Source organism: Cricetulus griseus, unplaced genomic scaffold (genome assembly GCF_003668045.3).
Source record: "Cricetulus griseus strain 17A/GY unplaced genomic scaffold, alternate assembly CriGri-PICRH-1.0 unplaced_scaffold_3, whole genome shotgun sequence".
Lineage (NCBI taxonomy): Eukaryota > Metazoa > Chordata > Mammalia > Rodentia > Cricetidae > Cricetulus > Cricetulus griseus.
In genome coordinates this window covers 2,102,720-2,109,536 of record NW_023277030.1, presented here as the reverse complement: position 1 = coordinate 2,109,536, position 6,817 = coordinate 2,102,720, and the positions used below count along the sequence as shown (strand labels likewise).

Sequence of the window (6,817 nt, the reverse complement as noted above, 5' to 3'; positions counted from 1 at the left end):
GACACCAATCAGTCCATGGAGAAGGCCATGTACAATAATAACCTTGTACCTGGCACAATTATTCTGTAAATGACATATAATGTAAATGAATACAGTATGCAAAAAAGTTATTCAAATGCTTTATTGATATGAGTTTTCCCCAACATTCCATTTATGTTGTGCCCTTTCCAGTTTGATATTGTTTAAAATTGTGAAAATTCAAATAAAGGATAAAATATCCAACACTATCTGTGAAAAATTGCATGAAGGTAAACCCAGGAGGCTTCATGCCTACAGAACTTTCTAGAAGAAATTGGTGTAGCTGAATGTGGGAGAAACGGTCTTCTTAGAGGAATAAGACACTTTGTAATATGATGTTCACCTTTTTAGATTAAATTATATCCTAATAAAATCTTCATTATATGTCTAAACAATATCTCTTATGTCTTTTCATTAGCACATTCATGGCCCCTTTAACATTTGTTAGTGTTATATAATCTAAACTATATTAATTATAATATAAACTACTGAAATTATAGTCCTTACCATCTCAGTTTTCAGTTCTAGATTCATTTATTTATCCTTATATGTTACCAATAAAGTCTGTTCATTAATTTTGAAAAGATCCATAATTTATACATTTCTGTTGAAAAACAGCATAACCTGTACATCCAATACAACCTATTTTGTGTATATCTATATGCAGTTAAGAACCCTTAATTAACATAGGTTGGTTTAATTCAGCATTTATGATTAAATGTCTGAAAGAAAATGTCTTTCAGAAGCTACTGTCTTCTATATTACCATTTAAAAATACAGTATCAAAAAAGTACCATACAGGATTCATTCACACGGTCTATTTCCTATCTGTATTAGGCTTCTTATTTTATTATAAATTAACTGTTTTAAAATATTTAAATGAAATAAAGTTCATTAATTAGTTTATGCTGCATAATATTATATTAACTGTCTATAGGTATACTATATTTGATCCCGCTGACATTGTCAAATATTTAAAGTTGTGTAAAATGAATTTTTGCTGCATATTTTGAGTATATAAAATGTGTACATGTTTCACCTTGCCTACCTTAGGCTCACAATTGGTCTAAATAAAATTGAATGGACAATTTCTCAGCAGAAGTGGGCAAGGAGATAGTAGTAGACAGAAAGATAGGTAGGAGCAGAACTATATTATATTAGAGATATAGGAAGTGGGCATAGTAACAGAGGGTTGAATGGGGGATTAAAGAGCAGGACACCCAGGGCTATCTAGGCATATACAGGAAAAGACACAGAGTAGAACATACAGAAAGAAAAATACAAATCCCAGAGGCAAAACAGAGGTGAAGAGAAATGTGTGAATTTGTCTAAAGAAAAGATGCTAGCCAGAAATGAACAAAACATTAGTACAATGGTTCATATCTAATAACATATCTCCATGTCATGTTTAGCCAACTTGTTGGTTTCCCAACCTTGAATGCTTGGGTGGAGGCGGACTGAGCCATCCAGCATCTGCCACCATTCTTTTCTTGGACAGGTAACAAGAAGAAGAGGTGAATGCCTGTCCTTTTCCTGCCCACTTTTCCCTGTTTAAGTCCCCTGAACTGCAACTCCCAGTCAAATCTAACCAATGAATAATCCAGAGAGCCATCTAATATGTGCCACCATTGGCACCTTGAACCCACCTACACCTAACTGATAGAGCCTTGGACATATAACAACAAAGACTGGGAGAGGACCCTCCTGTACCCACTGTAAAAAGTGATGGGAAGACAACAGTATAAGCACACGTTCAACCATAGGAAGACTAATATGACACCACCAGAGTCTAGGGATTCTATACCAGCAAGTTTCTGAGTTGTAGTCCTTTCCAGTGGTGATAGTGGGGTGTTGAAGTCTCCCAGTGTAAGTGTTTGAGGTTTTATGTGTGGTTTGAGTTTTAATAATGTTTATTTTACAAATTTAGATGCCTCTGTATTTGGTACATAGGTGTTCAGAATTAAGACTTCACGTGGATTGATTTTTTCCTTTGATGAATATGAAATGATTTTATTCAACTCTCTTGATTAATTGTAATTAACAGACCAATTTATTAGATATTGGCATAGCTATACAAGCTTCTATATTAGATCCACTTGATTGGACAATGTTTGTCTTTGGAGTTGATATGTGTTTCTTGTATGAAGAGGAAGGATGGATTCTGTCCTTGTATCCATTTTGTTAACCTGTGACATTCTATAGTCCATCTAAGTCCATTGATATTGACCGATAATAGTGATCATTGATTGCTGATTCTCGTTCCTTTTTAATTTGTTGTTGTTGGTGGAATTGTGTGTGGATTTTCATTTTCTTGCTTTTGTTAATGTGCTATTATATTTTGGTTTTGTGAGTGTAGCTATCTACTTTGGGTTGGAGTTTTCCTTCTAGTACTTTCTGTATGGATGGATTTGTTGATGTATTTTGTTTAAACCTTGTTTTGTTATGGAATATCTTGTTTTCTATCTATAGTGATTGAAACATTTGATGGGTGGAGTAATCTCAAGTGGCAGCAATGGTCTCTTGATATTAGTAAAATATCTATCCAGGACCCCTTGGCTTTCAGATTATCCATTGAGTTTTCAGGTGCAATTCTGATAAGTCTGCCTTTACATGTTAATTGGCCTTCTTACTTTGCTGCCCTTAATATTCTTTATTCTGGATGCTTGTTGTTTTGGTTATTATATGGGTGGGTAGACATTTTTGGTACAGAATATTTGGACTTATGTAGGCTTCTTGCACTTTCAAAGGCATATCCTTCTTTAAGTTGGGAAAGTTTCTTCTGTGATCATATTGGATATGTTTTCTTCACTTTTGAGATGGGATTCTACAAATTCTTCTACACTTACTATTATTAGTTTTGTGTTTGAAAGGTGTTTCCTATATATTTTTGGTTAAGGGTATGTTGGATTTAAGATTTTCTTTGGTTAATGAATCTATTTACACATGTTTATTTACAAAACCTGAGATTCTGTCTTCCATCTCTTGTATTTTCTGTTATTCTGGTATCTGTAGTACCTGTTCATTTTCCCAGTTTGTGTTTTCTGTATTTTCTCAATTTCTCTTTTCAGGTCTTGAAGTGTTTGAATGTTCCCCTCATTTGTTTTTTATTTTTTCTTGGCTTTACTTGCATTTTTAAGAGATTACTAATTTTTTTGATAGTATTTTCCTTGATTTCTTCATTTTTTATTTTTCTTCACTTTAAGGAATTTTCCTCTTTGAGCACTTCTATCTTTTTAATTAAGTTTTTTAATTTTCTTCTCCTTCATCTGTTGTAATGTTCTGGTATTGCTGGCGTACAATCTCTAGATTCTAGTGCGGGTAAGCTAGCCTTTGTGTTTGAAAATGATCTTACACTGTCATCTCTCCATCCCTTCTACCAGTGAGTGCAGGCAAGGTCTCTGCCTTTCTTCATGGTTATGAAACCAAGGCTCTCTCCAGGTTAAGATGCGTCCAAGATTCAACTGTCAACAGATACTGCATGGTATGAAATTCCTCCAGGTCTCTCTGGGGCATTCGGTGGTTTGATGGGAATGGAGAATGCAGAACAGGGGACTCCAACAGGGGTGTTTGGCAGGAGAAGGACTGGCAATCTTATCTCTTAGTGGGTGCTGAATTGAAGCAATGGCAACAGATGCTTCATGGTTTGGTTTGCCTACATTTCTCTCTGGGGGATTTAGTGGCAGGACAAATCAGGGATCTGTTTTTCAGGGGATTTCTACAGGGAAGTTGTGCAGAAGACCATGAATTTGCAGGACTAAGACTCTGTACCCCATTTCTTTAATTATATTATTTTACATTTTTATGTCTATTTTCTTGGGTTGTTTGTATATTTGTCATTTAGCCCTCTTTCAGATATGGGGTTGCCGATGACTTTCTCCATTCTCTGTCCTAACTTTTTGTTGCCTTACAGAAGCTTCTTAGTTTCAGGAGTTCACATTTAGTGATTGTTGTTTTCAATGTCGGGGCTACTGGTATTATATTTAGGAAGTGGTATCTTATGCCAGTGGGTTCAAGGCAATTTCTTCCCACTTTCTGTTCTATGAAGCTCATTATGCCTGAATATATATTGATGTCTTTGATAGATAGATAAGAATCTGTAAGATTTTTCTACATTGAATATCCAGTTGTGAGAGTACCAGATTTTGAAAATGATTTCTGTTTTATGTTTCATAACATTAGTTTCATTGTAATAAATCTGTTGTTCCTAGGTTTGTAGATCAACATCAGCATCTTGAATTTGAATGCACGTTTCTTTTTTATGCAAATACCAAACATATTTTATTACTGTGACTCAATATTACACGTTTATACACCTACCAAGTCAGAGCAATGTAAATGAGGTTCATCTCACAAACCCAGCGTCAGAAACTCACCAAAACCATAACAGAAAGACCACCCATTTGTTTCACCACACAAAACCTACCCCGAACACCTTAATTCTGAGCTTAATATTTCCCAAAGGTGTTAACAGGACAAGCTTCAGGGTTCTTAAAAAGTGGCAACAGTTGACTGCTGAAAGCTAACACTATAGAGGAAATGCCCTAAAGAGCCAGGGCTGCCCACCCATCCCTAACCACCCCCAACTAGAGCATGTAAATGCTCATGTGAAACATTTTTCTTATGCTAATAAAGACATACCACCTACAGTGCTAAACTAAAACTAGAAGCATTAGAGCAATAAAGCAAAAATAGAATGCCTACAGGAATGATCTTAATGCCTACTTAGAAAGAAAAAAAAAAACAGCAGAGACCCTTTGCCCTCGCATTATATTTGTAGAGAATTGATTGCATTAAACAACTGGATTTACCTCCATTACGAGGAATTAAACAATGCTTCCACAAGACAGAGGATAAAACTGGACCTTTCCAGTCGAAGGGGAAAGAGAGGCCTCTTTCAGTCCTGGAGTTGAATGAGTCCAAAGATTGGCAATAAAGAAAAAATTAAAAAAAACTGAGGAAAAAGAAGACTGCATCAGAGGCATGATGGGAACAAGCGTGGCATTTTATTGAACAGGCACACTGAGTTTCTCCAGCATAAGTATACCCTTTTCTTGGTACTCTTGTCGTGTCATCCAAGAGTTGTCTTTGTCTTTCAAGATGTCTGCCAGGACCACCGAGGAACACCATGTGGTTTCTGAAGCCTGGATCTTCAATTCGGAACTTAAATTTACATAGTCTTTCCACATCTTACTTTAGAAATCATTCTAATTTAAGCTGTTTAAGCTCTCATTCCAATCATGATGGCAGGCCAGGATACATAGTTAAGCATCCAGAAAGCACAATGTGTTTGTAAAATTCACATCTGGTATCAATGTCAGCTGCCTGGATTGTGTTAAAAAGCAATTCAGCAACACCAACTCCCTCAACATTGATCAATGAGGCTGAAATAAAGCTTCTGGTGCTTCAAATCTTTCTCCTCCAACTTTAATAATATGTCCATCTGGGAGTGTATATGATTGAACTAACACTGTGGTCTCTAAGGCCAACTTCTGTTCTTGCTCAATATTGTAAGCCATGTAACAAAGTTTTTCTTTAATCACACGAACTGTCTCAAAATCAGCAGAATGGTTGAAGGCATATCCCCGCAACAGGAGCAGCTTGATAAGATACCTGGTAATATCCCTCCCAGCAATATTCAGCCTTCTTGTAAGGTGAGGGAGAAGAAAACATTCACATACTGGGCAAATACAAGTATGAGTTACACCATCTCCAGAGTCTACTACTACACTGGTCAATAAACCTTGAGCATACAAACTCAGAACTGCCTGGATGGCTACATACACACCAGAAAATTGGTAAGTTTCAAAGATTACCTCTACAATCTTCTCCCTGTTTTTGGTTGGGTTCATAGGAGGTTCTGTGAGTAAACTTTTGCAGTTTCTGGTGTCTATGTTGAGTTTCTCTGGTCCAAATGTGTAAACCCACAAGTGTTTCATGTCATCCCAATTTTGTACTATGCCGTTCTCCATGGGGTAATTAACTTCCAACATTTAACGCAATTCACTTGCTTCATCAACAACCATAAGATCATTGATTTCAAAGTTTTCCACTTTGGTGGTTGATCTGATAATACGTCTTCCAACCAAAGATTGGAAGATGTGTTCTGGAAAGTTAGTGCCTGCATATCCACACTTCACAAACCCAGTGCCATTGTCACAAACCACCACCTTCCTGCCCTGGCTGTCCATGGTTCTGCTCAGCTATTTTTCTAATTGACTAGAATGCAAGAAGTCCTGGGTTCAATCATCAGTGTTGCCATAGCTGTATTGGGTGTTGAGATCTGTTTGCCAACTGTAAGAATAAGAGGCAGAAATATGTGAATGACATAGTTGGGTAATAACATAATTCTGGGTCACCCAGTTGTATCTGAGATCGTGCTTCAAAATATATAACTATAATATCATAAAGTTAAATACAGTGGTCTTGAGATCATTATTCATTTGATTCATTATTGCTCAATTTTATTAAGAGATGTGTCATGTGATTAGGGATGGCCTTTGACTCCTGATAAAAATTAATTGCTGTTATGTCATTGCTAGCTTCACAGGCCTCTATCAACTTGCCTGATACAATCAGTGTAAACATAGAAATAGATACACACACACACACATACACACACACACACACACTCACATGCACACACACACACACAAACAAACACACACACACACACACACACACAGAGAGAGAGAGAGAGAGAGAGAGAGAGAGAGAGACTGATACACAAACACACAATATTTTATTTTATGAGAGCCGTATATAATAAGATATCCCTATTTTTTACTTTAAAACCATCCTT

The 6,817-nt window shown here is 36.4% G+C and overlaps 1 pseudogene; it reads right to left on the bottom strand.

Moving 5' to 3' along the window:
• Window positions 1–5,021: 5,021 nt before the first annotated feature.
• Window positions 5,022–6,206, bottom strand: LOC100766860 (annotated as a pseudogene).
• Between the last annotated feature and the right edge of the window lie 611 nt (window positions 6,207–6,817).